Source organism: Arachis hypogaea, chromosome 1 (assembly GCF_003086295.3).
Source record: "Arachis hypogaea cultivar Tifrunner chromosome 1, arahy.Tifrunner.gnm2.J5K5, whole genome shotgun sequence".
NCBI classification, from domain to species: domain Eukaryota; kingdom Viridiplantae; phylum Streptophyta; class Magnoliopsida; order Fabales; family Fabaceae; genus Arachis; species Arachis hypogaea.
Genome location: NC_092036.1, coordinates 52,883,703 through 52,907,233, shown reverse-complemented (window position 1 = coordinate 52,907,233; position 23,531 = coordinate 52,883,703). Strand labels below are relative to the sequence as shown.

The window sequence follows — 23,531 nt, the reverse complement described above, 5'->3', positions numbered from 1 at the left end:
GAAACTAACTCTATAACTAAACTAAAACTAAACTATGACTAATTGCCTCATTCATCTTCAATCCTTGGGTTAAATAGAATCATAAATGAGTTGGATTGGGTCCAAAATACTTTAAAAATCGCTGGCCACGAGTTGCCGTTAGTGAGTCACGTGCGAGCTTCGATGCATACACATACATCACATGTACGCATCCCTAAACGCCAAGAAACTATAAAAAATTTTATATCATTTTGAAGCCCCGGATGTTAGCTTTCCAACGCAACTAAAACCATCTCATTTGAACCTCTGTAGCTCAAGTTATGATCATTTAAGTGCGAAGAGGTCAGGATTGACAGCTTTGCGTTTCCTTCATTTCTTCATGAGTTCTCCATTTCTACATACTTTTTCTTCATTCCCTCAATTCTAATCTTTTCCTCCTAAACCTGAAATGACTTAACAAACATATCAAGACATCTAATGGAATTAAGGGGAATTAAATTTAGCTATTTTAAGACTCAAAAAGCATGTTTTCACTCTTAAGTACAATTAAAGGAGAATTTACAAAATCATGCTATTTTAGTGAATAAATGGGAGACAAGTTGACAAAACCCTCTAAATTCAACACAAGATAAATCCTAAAAATGGGGTTTATCAGTATGGCCTTATACTCTTCCTATGGGTTAGGCACTGTATCACTGAAAATGGTATTAGGAAGCCTCTCAGGTGCTTGCTTGCTCAACATACCCACTTGAATCTCCAAGTTTCTGAGTGAAGCTCTGGTTTCCTGCATAAAACTGTGAGTAATCTTGGAAAGCTCTACAACTATAGATTCTGATTCAGATAATTTTTGACAATGAGAAGGTGTTTGATATTATTGAGAGGGCTAAAACTGACGGTTGTTATTGAAGTTATTCTGATTAAATTTACCCTGAAAAGAAAAGTTGTTGTTGAAGTTCGGTTGCCTTTGTGGTTGATTTTTCCACCCAAAATTTGGATGATTGATCCACCCCGGATTATAAGACTTGGAAAAAGGATCATTATGGGGAGGGTCTAGAGGAATCACCCATGTAATTGACTTGTTCAGGAAAAAATTGACCATAATCATAGTTCTCACATTGAGAAAAGTCACCACTAATTTCATAAGAAGCATATTGGATATTAATAGCTGAGACTTGCAATCCACCCAAGTGTTGAGTTTAATAGCATTTATTTATTGAGACATGGATTTATTCTGAGCAAGAAGTGTGTCTAAAGCATCCAATTCCATGGATCCTTTCCTCCCGGCGGTCCTCTCAGAAGAATACAAATATTGATTCTTAGCAACAATCTCAATCAAGTATAGAGCCTCTTCAGTGGTCTTCTTCATGTGAAGAGAACCTCCTACAGAATTATCCAAAGACATCCTGGCATCCTCAATAACTCCATCATAGAATATTTGTAACTGTATTCAATCCGAAAACATATCAAGAGGACACTTTCTGAGCATCACCTTGTACCTCTCCCAAGATTCATAGAGAGACTCACCCTCTCTACCTTAAAGTATGAACATCAGTCCTGAGCTTGGTCAGCCTCTAAGGTGGAAAGAATTTAGTCAGGAATTTGCTGACTATATTATCCAATGTATTTAGGCTCTCCTAAGGCTGTGTGTCAAGCCACAATTTGGCTCTATCCCAAATAGAAAACGGAAAGAGCAGCAACCTATAGACATCAGGATGGACTCTATTAGTCTTCATTGTATCACAAATTTGTAGAAAATTAGAGATGAATAAGTTTGGGTCTTCCTACAGAAGTCCATGAAACTGACAGTTTTGTTACACCAAAGTAATGAGCTGAGGCTTCAACTCAAAATTGTTGGCATTCACAGGTGGCACAATAATGATACTGCCATAGAAGGTGGGATTAGAAGCAATGTAAGGACCAAGTGTCCTTCTAGGTTTCTCAGGAGCATTGGGAGCATTAGGGATAGTAACATTATTGTTCTTGTTTGCTGGTGCATGAAAATTACACTCACACTATGTAATTCCGCACAACTAACCAGAAAATACATTGGGTCGTCCAAGTAATACCTTACGTGAGTAAGGGTCGATCCCACGGAGATTGCCGGCTTGAAGCAAGCTATGGTTATCTTATTAATCTTAGTCAGGATACCAATAGGGTTCTTTAGTTTCAATTGTAAAAAGTGAAAGATCATGAAATGAGTATTTGTTACGCAGTAATAGAGAATGTGTTGGAGTTTTGGAGATGCTTTGTCTTCTGAATTTCTGCTTTCTCCCTGTCTTCTTTTTCACGCACGCAAGGTTCCTTCTATGGCAAGCTGTGTGTTGGTGGATCACCGTTGTCAATGGCTACCATCCGTCCTCTCAGTGAAAATGGTCCAGGTGCACTGTTACCGCACGGCTAATTATCTGTCGGTTCTCGATCATATCGGAATAGAATCCAGTGATTCTTTTGCGTCTGTCACTACGCCCAACACTCGCGAGTTTGAAGCTCGTCATAGTCATTCAATCCCTGAATCCTACTCAGAATACCACAGACAAGGTTTAGACTTTTTGGATTCTCAAGAATGCTGCCAATGGATTCTAGCTTATACCACGAAGATTCTGATTAAGGAATCCAAGAGATATTCATTCAATCGAAGGTAGAACAGAGGTGGTTGTCAGGCACGCGTTCATAGATTGAGAATGGTGATGAGTGTCACGGATCATCACCTTCATCATGGTTAGGTATGAATGGATATCTTAGAGAGAAACAAGCGTGTTTGAATAGAAAATAGAAATACTTGCATTAATTCATCGAGACGCTGCAGAGCTCCTCACCCCCAACAATGGAGTTTAGAGACTCATGCCGTCAAAGAGTACCAAGTTCAGATCTAAAATGTCATGAGCCACAAAATAAATCTCTACAAGTTGTTTAAATACTAAACTAGTAACCTAGGTTTACAAAAAATGAGTAAACTAAGATGGATAGTACAAAAATTTACTTCTGGAGCCCACTTGGTGTGTGCTGGGGCTGAGACTTGAGCTTCTCACGTGCCTGGACTGTTTCTGGAGTTAAACGTCAGGTTGTAACCTGTTTTTGGCATTTAACTCCAACTTGCAACCTATTTCTGGCATTCAACGTCAGTTTATGTCATTTATCTTCGTGCAAAGTATAGACTATTATATATTGTTGGAAATCCCTGGATGTCTACTTTCTAACCCAATTGAGAGCGCGCAAATTGGACTCTTGTAGCTCCAAAAAATTCATTCCGTGTTCAGGGAGGTCAGAATCCAACAGCATCAGCAGTCCTTTTTCAGCCTGAATCAGATTTTTGCTCAGCTCCCTCAATTTCAGCTAGAAAATACCTAAAATCACAAAAAACACACAAACTCATAGTAAAGTCCAGAAATATGAATTTTGCCTAAAAAATAATAAAAATATACTAAAAACTAACTAAAACATACTAAAATCTACATGAAATTACCCCCAAAAAGCGTATAAAATATCTGCTCATCACAACATCAAACTTAAACTGTTGCTTGTCCCCAAGTAACTAGATAAATAAAATAGGATAAAAAGAAATCAAGAAGCAATAATATCTCAGAGTTTTAAGTGAAGCTCAGATTCTAATTAGATGAGCGGGACTAGTAGCTTTTTGCTTCCGAACAGTTTTGGCATCTCACTTTATCCTTTGAAATTCAGAATGATTGGCATCCATAGGAACTCAGAATTCAGATAGTATTATTGATTCTCCTAGTTTAGTATGTTGATTCTTGAACACAGCTACTTTATGAGTCTTGGCCGTGGCCCTAAGCAGTTTGTTTTCCAGTATTACCACCGGATACATAAATGCCACAGACACATAACTGGGTGAACCTTTTCAGATTATGACTTAGCTTTGCTAAAGTCCCCAATTAGAGGTGTCCAGAGTTCCTAAGCACACTCTTTTGTCTTGGATCACGACTTTAACCACCCAGTCTCAAGCTTTTCACTTGGACCTGCATGCCACAAGCACATGGTTAGGGACAGATTGATTTAGCCGCTTAGGCCTGGATTTATTTCCTTGGGCCCTCCTATCCATTGATACTCAAAGCCTTGGATCCTTTTCACATTTGTCTTTTGGTTTAAAGGGCTTTTGGCTTTTTCTACTGCTCCTTCTTCTTTTTTTTTCTGCTTTTTCTTGCTTCAAGAATCAATTTCATGATTTTTCAGATCAACAATAATATTTCTCTTGTTCATCAGTCTTTCAAGAGCCAACAATTTTAACATTCATAAAATTCAATATAAAAAATATGCACTGTTCAGGCATTCATTCAGAAGAGGAAAAGTATTGCCACCATATCTAAATAATTATGTTTGATGATGATGAGGAAAATAAATTATAGCTTAATTGGAGATAAAATTAAAATAGATATACTAATTACTACTACTAATATATAACTTCTAAGGTAAATTCTTAATAAGAACAATTATCACAGAGTTAAGGCAAAGATTAGGACTCAACAACCTTTATTTTGGAAGGTGGATGCTCCTTTAATCTGTGGGGTGCTTGGCGCTTCAAGAGACAACTTCTGACACTTCAGTTCCCTCAGTTCACACCCTTGCTCTTCTTGTTCCCTAAGCAGTTTACAAAGCAAGCTATTTTGATTTTGTTGTTCTTCCTTTAGCTCCATAGCTTCTTGCAACTTGGTGACAGATGCTTCAAGACGCTCCCAGTATTCAATTCGAGGGATTTCCGGGAGGAACTCCCGTGCTTTCCTCTTGATGGGGTCGTCCTTCACTTGTCCTTCCATTGACTTTTTGGTGATTGGTCGCTCAACTGAGATATAATCAGTTACTCCCATCTTCACCCCAGCATCTTTACATAGCATAGAGATTAAGCTTGGATAAGCTAATTTGGCATCTTTGGAGTTCTTGTTTGCAATTGTGTAAAGTTCACAAGAAATCAGCTGATGAACTTCCACTTCTTTTCCCAACATAATGCAATGGATCATTACTGCTCTTTTGATGGTGACTTCAGAGTGGTTGCTAGTGGGTAGTATAGAATGCCCAATGAAGTCCAGCTAGCCTCTGGCGACTGGTTTGAGATCTTCTCTCTTGGGTTGGATTGGGACACCCTTTGTGCTGGTTGTCCACTTGGTTCCAGGAAGGCATATGTCCTCTAGAATTTCATCCAAACCCTTATTTGTTCTCATCATTCTCCTATTAAAGGAGTCTGGGTCATCTTTCAGCTGAGATAACTTAAAGATCTCCCTGATTTTGTCAGGGTGAAGGTGAACAATCTTCCCTCTGACCAGCGTCCTATAGTCATAGAAGGCGATTCCAGCTATTCTCTGCTTGTCTGTTTGCCACAGATTAGAGTAGAATTCCTAAACCATGTTTCTTCCCACCTTTGTTTCAGGATTAGCTAGGATTTCCCAGCTCCTGTTTCGAATTTGCTCTTGAATCTCCAGATATTCGTCTTCTTTCAGATCGAATTTAACTTCCGAGATCACTGACCTTAGACCCATTATTTTGTAGTAATGGTCTGAATGTTCTTTGGTTAAGAACTTTCCTTGATTCCAAAGTGGTTTTGGAATATTCTCTTTCTTGCCTCTTGGAGTGGTTTGTTTTCCCTTAGGAGCCATGATCTTAGTGGGTATTGGTTTAGTGATCACGGATAAACATACCAAATTTAGAGGTTTGCTTGTCCTCAAGCAAAAGAAAAGAAAGGAGAGGGATAGAAGGAGAGCCAATTTCGAATTGTGGAGGAGAGGGGGGGAGCCAAACGTGGATTTAAAGGGAAGGGTGGGTTTTCGAAAATTTTGAAAAAGATAAGATAGAAGATATGATTTGTAAAAGATAAGTATGATAGGAAAAAGATGTAATTTAAAATTGAAAAGTTAAGAAAGATATTTGAAAAAGATAAATCTGAAGTTTGAAAAGAAGATATGATGAGTTTAAAAAGATTTGAGAAGAATTTAAAAAGATTTGATAAGAATTCAAAAAGATAATTGAGTTTTGAAAAAGGTTTGAAAAGATTTTGAAAAAATTAAGAAACATGTTTAGGATTAAAAATTTTTGGAATTGAAGTTGAAAGATGAGAGTTTGTAACATGTTTATGCAAGAAATCATGAATTGAAACATGAAAAATGGAAAAAATTTGAAGTGAAAACGAATTTACCTCCTCCCCACAATCCTGGCGTTAAACGCCCAAACGCTGCATATTTTGGGCATTTAACGCCCATTTGTAGCTTCTCCTGGACGTTTAACGCCCAGCTGTAGCATCTGGCTGGCGTTAAACGCCAGAAAATTCTTTATCACTGGGCGTTTTTCTGAACGCCCATGATGCTACCAATCTGGCATTAAACGCCCAGAAGTTTCTTCTTTCTGGCGTTTAACGCCTAGATGGCTATCTCTACTGGCGTTAAACGCCCAATAGATGCTTCTTTTGGGCGTTTAACGCCCAAAACAGCTCTTACTGGCTTTTTCGCACCAGTGAGCTTCTTTTTGCTGTTTTATCCTCTGAATCCTTCTGTAACTATGTGAACTCATGCAATTGTTATTTTACCTTGAAGATATTTAATATGAACCTATAAAATTCAATTAATTAACAAATAAACTTTGTTAATGGCTGGGTTGCCTCCCAGCAAGTGCTTCTTTATTGTCTTTAGCTGGACTATTACTGAGCTTTAATCAAGTCTCAGTTTTGAGCATTCTTGCTCAAAATTGCTTTCAAGATAATGTTTGACTCTCTGTCCATTAACAATGAACTTTTTGTTAGAATCATTATCCTGAAGCTCTACGTATCCATATGGTGACACACTTGTAATCACATATGGTCCTCTCCACTAGGATTTCAATTTCCCAGGGAATAATTTGAGCCTAGAACTAAACAGCAGAACTTTTTGTCCTGGCTCAAAGACTCTGGATGACAGCTTCTTATCATGCCATCTTTTTGCTTTCTCTTTGTAAATTTTTGCATTTTCGAAAGCATTGAGTCTGAATTCCTCTAACTCATTTAACTGGAGCAATCATTTTTCTCCTGCTAACTTGGCATCAAGGTTTAGGAATCTGGTTGCCCAGTAGGCCTTATGTTCCAGTTCCACTGGCAAGTGACAGGCTTTTCCATACACAAGCTGGTATGGAGAGGTCCCTATAGGAGTCTTGAATGCCGTTATGTATGCCCACAGAGCATCATCCAAGCTTCTTGCCCAATCCCTTCTACGGTTAATCACAGTCCGTTCCATGATTCTTTTAAGTTCTCTATTAGAGACTTCAGCTTGCCCTTTTGTCTGTGGATGATATGGAGTTGCCATCCTGTGGCTGACTCCATATCGAACTATAGCAGAGTAAAGATGTTTATTCCAGAAATGAGCGCCCCCATCACTGATTAGTACTCTAGGGACACCAAATCTGCTGAAGATATGTTTCTGGAGGAATTTCAGCACTGTCTTAGTATCATTAGTGGGTGTTGCAATAGCTTCCACACATTTGGATACATAATCCACTGCCACCAGAATATAAGTGTTTGAGTATGATGGTGGGAAAGGCCCCATGAAGTCAATATTCATACATCAAACAACTCAATCTCCAAGATCCCTTGTTGAGGCATGGCATAACTGTGAGGCAGATTGCCAGATCTTTGGCAACTGTCACAATTAAGTACAAACTCTCGGGAGTCTTTATGGAGAGTAGGCCAATAGAAGCCACATTGGAGGACTCTTGTGGCTTTTCGCTCACTTCCAAAATATCCTCCATATTGTGATCCATGGCAATGTCATAGGATCTTCTGTGCTTCTTCTTTAGGCACACATTTACGGATTACTCCGTCCGCACATCTCCTGAAGAGATATGGTTCATCCTAAAGATAGTACTTTGCATCTGTGATTAATTTCTTTGATTGATGCCTACTATACTCTTTGGGTATGAATCTCAGAGCCTTGTAGTTTGCAATGTCTGCAAACCATGGTACTTCCTGGATGGCAAAGAGTTACTCATCCGGAAAGTTTTCAGAGATCTCAGTAAGAAGGAGGGACGCCCCTTTTACTGGTTCTATTCGGGACAGGTGATCTGCTACTTGGTTCTCTGTCCCTTTTCTGTCTCTTATTTCTATATCAAACCCTTGAAGAAGCAACACCCATCTTATGAGTCTGGGTTTTGAATCGTGCTTTGTGAGTAGATATTTAAGAGCAGCATGGTCAGTGTACACAATCACTTTTGATCCTACTAAATAAGATCTGAACTTGTCAATGGCGTAAACCACTACAAGTAACTCTTTTTCTGTGGTTGTGTAGTTCTTCTGTGCGTTATTTAGAATACGACTGGCATAATAAATGACGTGCAGAAGCTTGTCATGCCTTTGTCCCAACACTGCACCAATGGCATGGTCACTGGCATCACACATTAGTTCAAATGGTAATGTCCAGTCTGGTGCAGAGATGACTGGTGTTGTGACTAGCTTAGCTTTCAGAGTCTCAAATGCCTGCAGACACTTCTTATCGAAGATAAATGGTGTGTCAGCAGCTAGCAGATTACTCAGAGGTTTTGCAATTTTTGAAAAATCTTTTATAAACCTCCTATAGAATCTTGCATGCCCCAGAAAGCTTCTGATTTCCTTAACATTGGCAGGTGGTGGTAATTTTTCAATTACCTCTACCTTAGCTTGATCCACCTCTATTCCCTTGTTCGAAATTTTGTGCCCAAGGACAATTCCTTCAGTCACTATAAAGTGACATTTCTCCCAGTTTAAAACCAGGTTAGTCTCTTGGCACCACTTTAGAACAAGTGCTAGATGGTCAAGACAGGAGCTGAATGAGTCTCCAAATACTGAGAAGTCATCCATGAAGACTTCCAGAAATTTTTCCACCATATCAGAGAAAATAGAGAGCATGCACCTTTGAAAGGTTGTAGGTGCATTGGACAGACCAAATGGCATCCTTCTGTATGCAAATACTCCGGATGGACATGTGAATTCTGTTTTCTCTTGATCCTAGGGATCTACTGCAATTTGATTATAACCTGAATATCCATCTAGGAAGCAATAGTATTCATGACCTGCTAGTCTTTCTAGCATTTGGTCTATGAATGGTAAAGGAAAATGATCTTTTCTGGTAGCTGTATTGAGCCTTCTGTAATCAATACACATACGCCACCCTGTAACTGTTCTTGTAGGAACCAGTTCATTTTTTTCATTATGAATCATTGTCATGCCACCCTTATTAGGGACGACTTGGACAAGGCTTACCCAGGGGCTATCAGAAATAGGATAAATAATCCCAACCTCTATTAATTTAGTGACCTCCTTCTGTACCACCTCCTTCATGGTTGGATTCAGCCGCCTCTGTGGTTGAACCACTAGCTTAGCGTCATCCTCCAATAGGATCTTGTGCATGCATCTGGCTGGGCTAATGCCCTTAAGATCACTGATGGACCACCCAAGAGCTGTCTTGTGTGTCCTTAGCACTTGAATCAGTGCTTCCTCTTCCTGTGGCTCTAAGGTCGAGCTTATGATTACAGGAAAAGTGTCACCTTCTCCCATAAATGCATATTTCAAGGATGGTGGTAATGGTTTGAGCTCGGGTTTAGGAGGTTTCTCCTCTTCCTGAGGGATTTTCAAAGATTCTATTATTCTCTCTGGTTCCTCCAGATCAGGCTGAGCATCTTTAAAGATATCCTCTAGTTCTGATTCAAGACTCTAGTCATATTGACCTCTTTCACCAGAGAGTCAATAATATCAATGCTCATGCAGTCGTTTGGGGTGTCTGGATGCTGCATAGCTTTGACAACATTCAACTTAAACTCGTCCTCATTGAATCTCAGGGTTAATTCCCCTTTTTGGACGTCAATGAGGATTTGTCCATCTGCTAGGAAAGGTCTTCCACGAATGAGAGTTGCACTCTTGTGCTCCTCCATTTTCAGCACCACAAAGTCAGTGGGAAAGGCAAATGGCCCAACCTTGACAATCATGTCTTCAATAACGCCTGATGGATATTTAATGGAGCCATCAGCAAGTTGGAAACATATCCGGGTTGGTTTGACTTCTTCAGTCAAACCAAGCTTTCTGATAGTAGATGCAAGTATTAGGTTGATACTTGCCCCAACATCACATAGAGCTTGCTTGGTACAAGTACCCTCTAATGTGCATGGTATCATAAAGCTTCCGGGATCTTTAAGCTTCTCTGGTAAGCTTTTCAGAATGACTGCACTGCATTCTTCAGTGAAGTAAACTTTTTCAGTTTCTCTCCAATCCTTTTTATGACTTAAGATTTCTTTCATGAACTTAGCATAAGAGGGTATTTGCTCAAGTGCCTCTGCAAACAGAATCTTTATTTTAAGAGTCCTGAGATAGTCTACAAAGTGGGCAAATTGCTTATCCTGTTCCGCTTAGCGGAGTTTCTGAGGATAAGGTATTTTGGCTTTGTATTCCTCAACCTTAGTTGCTGCAGGTTTATTGCCTACAGACGTGGGTTGAGAAACCTTTTTAGAGGGGTTGCTATCAATACTTGTATGTGTCTAAACCCCCACTAGTGCTTGAATGCCAGGGGTGGAAGCTGGAGTGGCGTTAGACACCAACTCCTTACCTGTTTCTGGCGTCTGAATGCCAGAACTGAGCTTCCTTTGGGCGTTCAATGCCAACTCCTTGCCTATTTCTGGTGTTTGAACGCCAGAACTGAGCATGGGTTGGGCATTTAACGCCAGCCCTTCACCTTTTTCTGGCATTTGAATGCCAGAATTGTTCCTCTCTGGGCTCTTACTGTCCTAAGAGGGATTTTGGGTAGCAGTTTGTTCATTTCTTGGCTTTCTGCTGCCTTGAAGTGAGATATTTAATGTTTTTCCACTTCTTAATTGAAGTGCTTGGCACTCTTCTGTTATTTGTTTTGATAACTGCTGTTCTGTTTGCTTCAACTGCACTTCCATATTCATATTAGCCATTCTTGTGTCTTGTAGTATCTCCTTGAATTCAGCTCGTTGTTTTGTTAGAAAATCTAATTGCTGATTGAATTCAGTAACTTGTTCTACAGGACTGAGTTCATCAGTTACTGTTTTAGCCTCTTCTTTCATGGAAGGTTCACTACTTAGGTACAGATGCTGATTTTTGGCAACTGTATCAATGAACTCTTGAGCTTCTTCAATTATCTTTCTCATGTGGATAGATCCACCAGCTGAGTGGTCTAGAGAAATTTGAGCTTTCTTTGTAAGCCCATAATAGAAGATGTCTAACTGCACCCACTCTGAAAACATTTCAGAGGGGCATTTTCTTAGCATCTCTCTGTATCTCTCCCAGGCATCATAAAGAGATTCATTATCTCCTTGTTTAAAGCCTTGGATGCTCAGCCTTAGCTGTGTCATCCGTTTTGGAGGGAAATATTGATTCAGAAATTTTTTCTGATAGCTGTTTCCATGTCCTTATGCTAGCCTTAGGTTGGTTTTTTAACCACCTCTTAGCTTGGTCTTTTACAGCAAATGAAAATAGTAATAATCTGTAGACATCCTGATCTATTTCTTTATCATGTACTGTGTCAGAAACTCTGTAGGTTCTTCCTGTGGAAGACCAGAATACTAGCAACTTTGCTGCACCATGATAATGAGCTGAGGATTTAACTCAAAACTACTAACTCCGATGGAGGGTATACAGATACTACTCTTATATGAAGTAGTAGTGGGGTTAGCATATGACCCCAGAGTCCTTCTGGACTGTTCATTTCTACTTAGGTCCATGATGATGAAAGGGAGATGATGTAGATTTATTTTATTTATTTTATTATATAAGAAAAATAATTTTTGAAATAATAAAATGAAATAAAATAAAAAAGATAAAAATAAAAATAAAAAATTTGAAAATATTTTATGAAGATTTTCGAAAAAGTGAGGAGAGAGAAAGTGGTTAGGATATTTTTTGAAAAAGATATGGTTTTTTTAAAAAAAAGGTTTTAAAAGGATAAGAATTGAAAAATTTTGAAATTGAAATCTAAATTTTTATGAAAAGTTTCGAAAAAATTGTTTAAAAAGAGTTAGAAAAAATATTTTTTTGATTTTTGAATTTTATTATGAAAGAGAAAAACACACAAAAGACACAAGACTTAAAATTTTTAAATCCAATGCTCCTTGTTTTTAAAAATTTTGGAGGGAAGACACCAAGGCACACCAAACTTAAAAATTTTAAGATCAAAACACAAAGAAAACTCAAGAACACCTTGAAGACTCACAAGAACAACAAGAACAAAAGAAAGAACACCAAACTTAAAATTTTTAGAAAACCAAAATAAAATTTTCGAAAATTAAAGAAAATTAACAAGAGAACACCAAACTTAAAGTTTGGCACAAGACTTAATCAAAGAAAAATTATTTTTGAAAAAGTTTTTAAAGGAAGATTCCCAATTGCCAAGAACATAAGCCAACGCTCTAGCCAACTGAGCTATAAATTTAACGTGTTTTAAAAAGGTATTTGATAAATAAAAATTTTTGAAAACTAAAAATTTGAAAATGCACAAGAAAAACAAGAAAAGACACAAAACAAGACAAACCAAAGATCAAACAAGAACAATTTGAAGATCAAGGAAGAAAAAAGAACATGCAATTCGAAAATTGAAAGACAAAGAAAAGCATGCAATTAACACCAAACTTAAAACATGACACTAAACTCACAGAAAAACTAAAAATTAAAAAAAAAATTTTGAAAAGAAAATAAAAGACTCTGACCCAAAAGACAAAAGTTTCCTAATCTAAGCAACAAGATTCACCGTCAGTTGTTCAAACTCAAACAATCTCCGGTAACGGCGCCAAAAACTTGGGGCATGAAAATTACACTCACACTATGTAATTCCGCACAACTAACTAGCAAGTGCACTGGGTCATCCAAGTAATACCTTACGTGAGTAAGGGTCGATCCCACGGAGATTGCCGGCTTGAAGCAAGCTATGGTTATCTTATTAATCTTAGTCAGGATACCAATAGGGTTCTTTAGTTTCAATTGTAAAAAGTGAAAGAGCATGAAATGAGTATTTGTTACGCAGTAATGGAGAATGTGTTGGAGTTTTGGAGATGCTTTGTCTTCTGAATTTCTGCTTTCTCCATGTCTTCTTTTTCATGCACGCAAGGTTCCTTTTATGGCAAGCTGTGTGTTGGTGGATCACCGTTGTAAATGGCTACCATCCGTCCTCTCAGTGAAAATGGTCCAGGTGCGCTGTCACCGCACGACTAATCATCTGTCGATTCTCGATCATGTCGGAATAGAATCCAGTGATTCTTTTGCGTCTATCACTACGCCCAACACTCACGAGTTTGAAGCTCGTCACAGTAACTTAATCCCTGAATCATACTCAGAATACCACAGACAAGGTTTAGACTTTTCCGATTCTCAAGAATGCTGCCAATGGATTCTAGCTTATACCACGAAAATTCTGATTAAGGAATCCAAGAGATATTCATTCAATCGAAGGTAGAACGGAGGTGGTTGTCAGGCACGCATTCATAGATTGAGAATGGTGATGAGTGTCACAGATCATCACCTTCATCATGGTTAGGTACGAATGAACATCTTAGAGAGAAACAAGCGTGTTTGAATAGAAAATAGAAATACTTGCATTAATTCATCGAGACGCTGCAGAGCTCCTCACCTCCAACAATGGAGTTTAGAGACTCATGCCGTCAAAGATTACCAAGTTCAAATCTAAAATGTCATGAGATACAAAATAAATCTCTAAAAGTTGTTTAAATACTAAACTAGTAACCTAGGTTTACAAAAAAATGAGTAAACTAAGATAGATAGTGCAGAAATCTACTTCTGGGGCTCACTTGGTGTGTGTTGGGGCTGAGACTTGAGCCTCTCACGTGCCTGGGATGTTTCTGGAGTTAAACATCAGGTTGTAACCTGTTTCTGGCGTTTAACTCCAACTTGCAACCTATTTCTGGCGTTCAACGCCAGAATGCAACATGGAACTAGCGTTAAACGCCAGTTTACGTTGTTTATCTTCATGCAAAGTATAGACTATTATATATTTCTAGAAAGTCCTAGATGTCTACTTTCTAATCCAATTGAGAGCGTGCCAATTGGACTTCTGTAGCTCCAAATAATCTATTCCGAGTGCAGAGAGGTCAGAATCCAACAACATCAGCAGTCCTTTTTCAGCCTGAATCATATTTTTGCTCAGCTCCCTCAATTTCAGCCAGAAAATACCTGAAATCACAGAAAAATACACAAACTCATAGTAAAGTCCAGAAATATGAATTTTGCCTAAAAACTAATAAAAATATACTAAAAACTAACTAAAATATACTAAAATCTACATGAAATTACCCCAAAAGCGTATAAAATATCCGCTCATCATTTGCCTCTATAGTGATTTCTTTAGCTTTTGTCTCAAAGTTATCCTTGAGATTCTCAGCAGCTCTATAAACTCTCGCCTGTTGTAGGCATCTTCTTAGAGTAAGAAAACATCTAATCTAAGTAATCAAACAACGGGTAGTTGTCAATCACAGTCAATCCTTGGCAATGGCGCCAAAAACTTGGTATGGATTTTGAAAACCACAAACTAACCGGCAGGTGCATTAGGTCGTACCAAGTAATACATCAGGTGAGTGAGGGTCGATCCCACGAGAATTAATGGACCAAGCAACAATAGTTGAGTGATTTACTCAGTCAGACAAACAAAAAGGAGTGTTGAGTTCAATTGCATTAAAAAGTAATTCAAGAAATTAAGAAAGCAAACAGTAAATTGGTTGTAAGAATTATATGAGAGAATAGTTAAGGCTTTAGAGATATTTATTTTTTCAGATTAATAATTTTTACCAACTACTTCAATTCATGGCAAACGTTAATTGATTAAACCCTAATTCCTTAGTAATTTAATCTCCTCTAACCTAATCAACCGCCAATTGCTTGGTCACTTAATTTAGATTAAATGTTTAAGTCTAATTCTAGTTTATTAATCACACAAACCCTAAATACCCAAAGATAAGATTATTATATGTCACATATCACGTTAAGTCCAAGTAATTAGAGAATTATGCGGATTTACTTTCAAGTTGTTATTCAAGTAAGTTAACTTTTCCAAGATTCAACAAGAATTCAAGTAGAAAAAGAGTTATATTCCAATATACTCTAATTCCTAGGATGAAGAATGAAAGCAATCCTTGAATTTCAACCAATGCATTAATTAAAAGTAGAATGACAATGGTGTTAATCCATAAAAATAAACTGATCCCCTAACCTTAACAGAGGAGGTTTAGTTGCTCATTGCTTAGAGAAAACTTGGATTCTCAAATTGTGTAAAGTGAGGAATAAGGAAGAAGAAGAAGAGAAGAGAGCTCAAAGGGCTGAATCATTTCTCCTTTTATATCTAACCTAATTGATTTGAAAATAAAATAAAATCATAAATTCTTAAACCTAAAAGATTGTATTTTGTTTTAACCATAATGAAAAGAAAAAATAAATAATAAAAAGAAACTAAAAATAAACTAAAGCCACGAAGCCTTCCTTGGACTCCAAAAATGCGGCGCTAAACGCCAGTCTTGGCGTTTAGTGCTGCTGAGGCAGAGAATGTTGTGTGAGTTACTGTCTTCCTAGCGCTAAACATCAAGGTTGGCGTTTAGCGCCACTAGCGTGTGGGTCTGGGCACTATTTACAAGACAGCTGCACTAAACATCGAGTCATGGCATTTGGCGCTAGCTTGACAGCAAGCTTGCACGAAGTACGAGGTTCCTGGCGCCAAACGCCAAGTAGCGGCATTTAGCGCCAGCTTGATAGCATCCAATTTCCTCCTTTTTCTTCTGCACAAACTCTGTCAAACTCGCCTGAATCTTTCCTGAAATTAATGAAACCACAATAAGCATCCAAGTAGCATTCAAACAGGCCTCAAACACTAAAATCTCATAAAAACTCAACAAATTTATGTCTAAAATACGAAGAAAATATAGAAAAGATGCTCACGCATCAGTAAAAACACATAGCAATTTCAATACAAATTTTAATAACTTCCAATTCCAATTCCTCTGTATACCTTTCTAAATGGCAGCATCCAATATGAATAACTTATAACTATTGTCAACAAAGGCAGAAAAACTACAAGCATTGTCTCGTGTAGAGAGGATTACAAATGGGTCTAAATCTACTCTTTTAATATTTCATCACTACATTCATATCAAATAAAGGTTTCAAAGCTGAACACTTTTCATTAAAGGAGACAAAATTTTTCGTAAATTTTTTTCTTTTTCTATTTTAATTTTAATCTTCACAACTTAAAAACAGCAATTACCCACATTAAATGCACAACAAAATAAAAAATTTAAATTTTGTATATTCATACCCACATCGCACACCATAAACATTGCAACATCAAAATTGTCGTTAATTCGGAGCCACACCGAAGGCACGATCCCCCAATTGAAATCAATTTCGGGAGCATACCTCCACCAACCTCCACCAACGTATCTGCATCGCTGGTTACCCCATGTGGTCCATTGCCTCCCTTATAGTGAACCTCAACTCGGTCGGATCCCGATCTATGCTTCGGTGTTGTTCAATTACTTGATCTCCTCCGTCGTGAAGCACTGTCTGCTTCTAGGTGGTTCAAACGAAGCTTCCTAGTGATCCTAGCCTAATTTAGCCCTACCTATTAATGGACTTTGGTGATTTGTTGTAATCATAAGTTCTCATTTCGTAAATAAGTTAGTCTATTTTCCCTAAATTCGCCCCAACTGTTATTGTTCTTTATTTGTGAACTGACCCTTGTGTTTTTTATTATTTTTGTTTACTACCTGATCCTTCAAGGTCTTAAAAATACTTTTCCCACTGAAAAAGGCTCCATAACTTAAATAAGAGTTGTAACCTTCAATATTTATCTCCGTCAGGCATTCCAAATGTTAATTTTGTGAGAGACGTCATTAGTTCTGACCTTATGTTGCGATGAACTCTCATACATGACAAATGTGTTAGTAATGTCATAAAAAAATCTATGACTATAAATCCTATCCGACTTGGACTACAAACTGATTTGAAATGAAATTAAACTATGTAACACTTAAAAAAGCAAGATATGCAACATCGATGAGAAATGTATGTATGTAACTTTAGACAAAGCATGTATATAATTCTAATGCAACATAACTTCAAGAACTCTTTCACTATCTGCTTAGCCTTATTAGAATCAGCACTTTCATAGTCAATCTTGTAAAGAGTCCCAAAATCAAAGCTTGTCTCATCCACCGCCAATTTCAAACCTTTCCACTCATAAGTGCTTCTAATGTTCCTAAATCCCCAAAAATTCACGAATCCCTTCTCTACTTTCACCCTAAAGCCTAAACCCCTTCACCCCAAACTCATTTCTCACCATGCCCAAAACCCTAGATTCCACCACCCTAAGCTTTCCAGGATCTGCGATACAATCAAGACCAACCTTAGGGTTCAAATCTTCCTCATCTTCCTCCACACAACTCAAGTCATCGACCAAAAGGACCTTCTCCCTGAGCGAATTGATGCACCGCTCGTCGTCATTGTAGAACTGAAGGTGGAACACTGCACCTTTAATGAGATCCCCGAATCGGCGTCATCAAAGAAGAGGTTACGCTGGCGGTAGGTTGCAGCATGGAAGGATGAAAGAAAGTCAGTGAATCTTCGGTGCTAGTCGGCATCGTGGAGACAAAGTTTCACTTTAACTTCCATTAGAAAATGGAGCTGTGAGAGGAAGCAGAAGGTGAGGGAGGAGAGAATTTAAAGAGAAAGGCTAATGCAATGTAGTTTGGAAAAGGATCTTGGGTGATGATGTTGCGAGTATGTTATAGTATTTGTAACAACTTATTCTTCATTATTGAATTGAGTAATTTTTTTTTCCTTTCTTTTTGGCCTCCCAGTCTGAATCTCTTCTTAAACAAGTCAATAATCCTGTATCACCAATGAATGGGAGGTAAGAATGAAGTTAAATCCTATATCAATAATCTTGATCTTTCTTGATAAAATCTTGGTCAGGTTCTTAGAGACCAATTGTTGTACAGGGCAAACCATGCTTCTGAAGAAAATACAAACACCTGTGATAAAAGACGATGAGAACTAAGGCGAGTTCATCATTTGACTCCTTGACATTCTATCTTAGAAGCTATATATATTCTCTCCTCAAACTTGTGTCGTTTCGCCTTCATAAATTGGGCTTAGAGTTTTGATTTGGTGAAGAAGATGAGAAGAAGAATTAGAGTATTTAAAGAGAAAAAAATAATTTTGATGACAGTAGCAACACATTTGTCACTATGAGAGTTCGTCACCACGTAAGATCAGAATTAACGATTTTTCTCATCAAATTAACATTTGGCTAGAGATGTTAGACAGAGATAAACATTAAATATTACCATTCTTATTTAAATTATTTGCAATTATTTTTGTGAATGTCTAATGAGCGGATAATTTATACGCTTTTTGGCATTGTTTTTAGTATGTTTTTAGTATGTTCTAGTTAGTTTTTAGTATATTTTTATTAGTTTTTAGTTAAAATTCACTTTTCTGGACTTTACTATGATTTTGTGTGTTTTTCTGTGATTTCATTTATTTTCTGGCTGAAATTGAGGGACTTGAGCAAAAATCTGATTCAGAGACTAAAAAGGACTGATGCTGTTGGATTCTGACCTCCCTGCACTCAAAGTGGATTTTATGGAGCTACAGAAGCCCAATTGGCGCGCTCTCAACGGCGTTGGAAAGTAGACATCCTGGGCTTTCCAGAAATATATGATAGTCTATACTTTGCCCAAGATTTGATGGCCCAAACCGGCGTTCAAAGTCACCATCAGAATTCCCAGCGTTAAACGCCGGAACTGGCACAAGGATGGGAGTTAAACGCCCAAACTGGCATGAAAGCTGGCGTTTAACTCCAAGAAGAGTCTCTACACAAAAATGCTTCAATGCTCAGCCCAAGCACACACCAAGTGGGCCCGGAAGTGGATTTTTATGTCATTTACTCATCTTTGTAAACCCTAGGCTACTAGTTCTCTATAAGTAGGACCTCTTACTATTGTATTTTCATCTTTAGATCTTTGAATCTTTGGATCATTTTAGATCTTTTGATCATGTTTTTATGATTGAACCCTCTTTGGGAGGCTAGCCATTCGGCCATGCCTAGACCTTGTTCTTATGTATTTTCAACGGTGGAGTTTCTACACACCATAGATTAAGGTGTGGAGCTCTGCTGTACCTCGAGTATTAATGTAATTACTATTGTTCTTCTATTCAATTCATCTTATTCTTGTTCTAAGATATTCATTTGCACCCAAGAACATGATGAATGTGATGATTATGTGACACTCATCATCATTCTCACTTATGAACGCGTGCCTGACAACCACTCTCGTTCTACAAGCAAACAAGGCTTGAATGTTTATCTCTTGGATTCTTTAACCGGAATCTTCGTGGTATAAGCTAGAATTAATGGTGGCATTCAAGAGAATCCGGAAGGTCTAAACCTTGTCTGTGGTATTCTGAGTAGGATTCAATGATTGAATGACTGTGACGAGCTTCAAACTCCTGAAGGCTGGGCGTTAGTGACAGACGCAAAAGAATCACTGGATTCTATTCCAACCTGATTGAGAACCGACAGATGATTAGCCGTGCCGTGACAGGGTGCGTTGAACATTTTCACTGAGAGGATGGGAGGTAGCCACTGACAACGGTGAAACCCTACATACAGCTTGCCATGGAAAGGAGTAAGAAGGATTGGATGAAGACAGTAGGAAAGCAGAGAGACGGAAGGGACCAAGCACCTTAATACGCTTATCTGAAATTCCCACCAATGAATTACATAAGTATCTCTATCTTTATCTTTATGTTTTATTCATCATTCATGACCATTTGAGTTTGCCTGACTAAGATTTACAAGGTGACCATAGCTTGCTTCATACCAACAATCTCTGTGGGATCGACCCTTACTCGCGTAAGGTTTATTACTTGGACGACCCAGTACGCTTGCTGGTTAGTTGTGCGAAGTTGTGATGAATAGTTGAGATTACAATTGTGCGTACCATGTTGATGGCGCCATTGATGATCACAATTTCGTCCACCAAGTTTTTGGCGCCGTTGTCGGGGATTGTTCGAGTATGGACAACTGACGGTTCATCTTGTTGCTTAGATTAGGTATTTTTTTCTTCAGAGTTCTTAAGAATGAATTCTAGTGTTTCAAGGTGATGTTCTTATCATCACCAAAGCTGATTGATCTTCATCAATTTAGCTCTTGAATGCAATGTCCTGCTGAAGCTTGTTCAGCCATGTCTAATTTCTTTAGACTGAAGCTTTAGACTAACATTGCATGATTCCTGGAATTCTCATTAAGAATTTTGATATTTTTATTTTTCCTCTTCACTTAATTTTCGAAAAATCCAAAAAAAAAATTTACAAAATCATAAAAACCAAAAATATTTTATGTTTCTTGTTGAGTCTAGAGTCTCATGTTAAGTTTGGTGTCAATTGCATGTTTCTGTTCTTCTTGCATTCATTCATGTGTCTTAAGTGATCTTCAAGATGTTCTTGATGATTTCATTACTCTGATCTTTAGATTCTCTTGACTTGAGTGTTTTGTGTTTCTCATGTGCATTCTCATTTTGTTGTGTCAATGGTATATAAACTGCTAAGTTTGGTGTCTTGCATGCATTGTTATTTGATTTTAGTTACATGTTGATTATTAAAAAATCCAAAAAAATTTTTAATTTGTGTCTTTTCAAGTCAATAATACAGAGAATTGAAGATTCAGAACATACTGCAGAGGAATTACACAGAAAAAGCTGGGCGTTCAAAACGCCCAGTGAGGAAGGCAAACTGGCATTTAAATGCCAGCCAGGGTGCCTGGCTGGGCGTTTAACGCCCAAAAGGGTAGTGGTTTGGGCGTTAAACGCCAGAATGTGCACCATTCTGGGCGTTTAACGCCAGGATGGCACAAGAGGGAAGATTCTGTTTTTAATTCAATTTTTTTTCAGGTTTTCAAAATTTTTCAAAATCAAATCTTTTTCAAATCAAATCTTTTCAATCAAATCTTTTTCAAAATCAATTTCTTTCCATTTTCAAAAATACTTGCTATCAATTAATGATTTGATTCAACATTTCAAGTATGTTGTCTTTTCTGTTGAGAAAGGTTTAATGTTTGAATCATATCATTTCTTGTTAGCCAAGTTATTAATTTTTAATATCACATCTTTTTAAAACCAATCATATCTTCTTAACCACATCTTTTTCAAAATAGTTTTCAATCAAATCTTTTTTATTTCTAATTTCAAAATCTTTTTCAAAAATCACTTTACTTCTTTCTCAATCTTGGTTTTCGAAAATCAATTAAAGTTTTTCAAAATGTTTTTAAAATCTTTTTAAATTATTTTCGAAAATTTCTTCCCCTCTTCTCACATCCTTCTATTTATGGACTAACACTATTCCTTAATGCACAATTCGAACTCCATCTTCTTTGATAAGTTCAAATTTTCTACTTCTGCCTTCTATTTTTCTTTTCCTCTGACACCTTAAGGAATCTCTATACTGTGACATAGAGGATTCCATATTTTCTTGTTCTCTTCTCTTTCATATGAGCAGGAGCAAAGACAAAAGCATTCTTGTTGAGGCTGACCCTGAACCTGAAAGGACCTTGAAGCGAAAACTAAGAGAAGCTAAGGCACAACTCTCTGTAGAGGACCTAACAGAAATCTTCAAAGGAGAAGAAGAAATGGCAGCCGAAAACAACAACAATGCCAACAATGCAAGGAAGGTGCTGGGTGACTTTACTGCACCTACTCCCGACTTCTATGGGAGAAGCATCTCTATCCCTGCCATTGGAGCAAACAACTTTGAGCTTAAGCCTCAATTGGTTTCTCTAATGCAACAGAATTGCAAGTTACATGGACTTCCGTTGGAAGATCCTCATCAGTTTTTAGCTGAGTTCTTGCAAATCTGTGATACTGTCAAGACTAATGGGGTTGACCCTGAAGTCTTCAGACTTATGCTATTCCCTTTTGCTGTAAGAGACAGAGCTAGAATATGGTTGGACTCACAACCTAAAGAAAGCCTGAACTCTTGGGAAAAGCTAGTCAATGCCTTCTTGGCAAAGTTCTTTCCACCTCAAAAATTGAGTAAGCTTAGAGTGGAAGTCCAAACCTTCAGACAGAAGGAAGGAGAATCCCTCTATGAAGCTTGGGAAAAATACAAACAATTAATCAGAAAGTGTCCCTCTGACATGCTTTCTGAATGGAGCATCATAGGTATTTTCTATGATGGTCTCTCTGAACTGTCCAAAATGTCTTTGGATAGCTCTGCTGGAGGATCTTTTCATCTGAAGAAGACGCCTACAAAAGCTCAAGAACTAATTGAAATGGTTGCAAATAACCAATTCATGTACACTTCTGAAAGGAATCCTGTGAACAATGGGGCTAATCAGAAGAAAGGAGTTCTTGAGATTGACACTCTGAATGCCATATTGGCTCAGAACAAAATATTGACTCAGCAAGTCAATTTGATTTCTCAAAGTCTGTCTGGAATGCAAAATGCACCAAGCAGTACTAAGGAAGCTTCATCTGAAGAAGAAGCTTATGATCCTGAGAACCCTTCAGTGGAAGAGGTGAATTACATGGGAGAACCCTATGAAAACACCTATAATTCTTCATGGAGAAATCATCCAAATTTCTCATGGAAGGATCAACAGAGACCTCAACAAGGTTTCAACAACAATAATGGTGGAAGAAATAGGTTTAGCAATGGCAAGCCTTTTCCATCATCTTCTCAGCAACAGACAGAGAATTCTAAGCAGAGCCACTCTGACTTAGCAACCATGGTCTCTGATCTAATCAAAACCACTCAAAGTTTCATGACTGAAACAAGGTCCTCCATTAGAAATTTGGAGGCACAAGTGGGTCAGCTGAGCAAGAAAATTACTGAACTTCCTCCTAGTACTCTTCCAAGCAATACAGAAGAAAATCCAAAAGGAGAGTGCAAGGCCATCAACATGGCCGAATTTGGAGAGGAGGGAGAGGCAGTGAACGCCACTGAGGAAGACCTCCATGGACGTCCACTGACCTCCAATGAGTTCCCCAATGAGGAACCATGGGAATCTGAGGCTCCCACTGATACCATAGAGATTCCATTGAATTTACTTCTGCCATTCATGAGCTCTGATGAGTATTCTTCCTCTGAAGAGGATGAGTATGTCATTGAAGAGCAAGTTGCTAAATACCTTGGAGCAATCATGAAGCTAAATGACAAGTTATTTGGTAATGAGACTTGGGAGGATGAACCCCCTTTGCTCACCAAAGAACTGGATGACCTGTCTAGGCAGAAATTACCTCAAAAGAGACAAGATCCTGGGAAGTTCTTAATACCTTGTACCATAGGCACCATGACCTTCAAGAAGGCCTTGTGTAACCTAGGGTCAAGTGTAAACCTCATGCCTCTCTCTGTAATGGAGAAGCTAGGGATCTTTGAGGTGCAAGCTACAAAAATCTCACTAGAGATGGCAGACAACTCAAGAAAACAAGCTTATGGACTTGTAGAGGATGTTCTGGTAAAAGTTGAAGACCATTACATCCCTGCTGATTTCATAGTCCTAGAGACTGGGAAGTGCATGGATGAATCCATCATCCTTGGCAGA

General features: G+C 38.0%; 1 pseudogene; it reads right to left on the bottom strand.

Moving 5' to 3' along the window:
• Window positions 1–1,189: 1,189 nt before the first annotated feature.
• LOC112726682 (triphosphate tunnel metalloenzyme 3-like) lies at window positions 1,190–17,599 on the bottom strand (annotated as a pseudogene).
• Window positions 17,600–23,531: the final 5,932 nt, after the last annotated feature.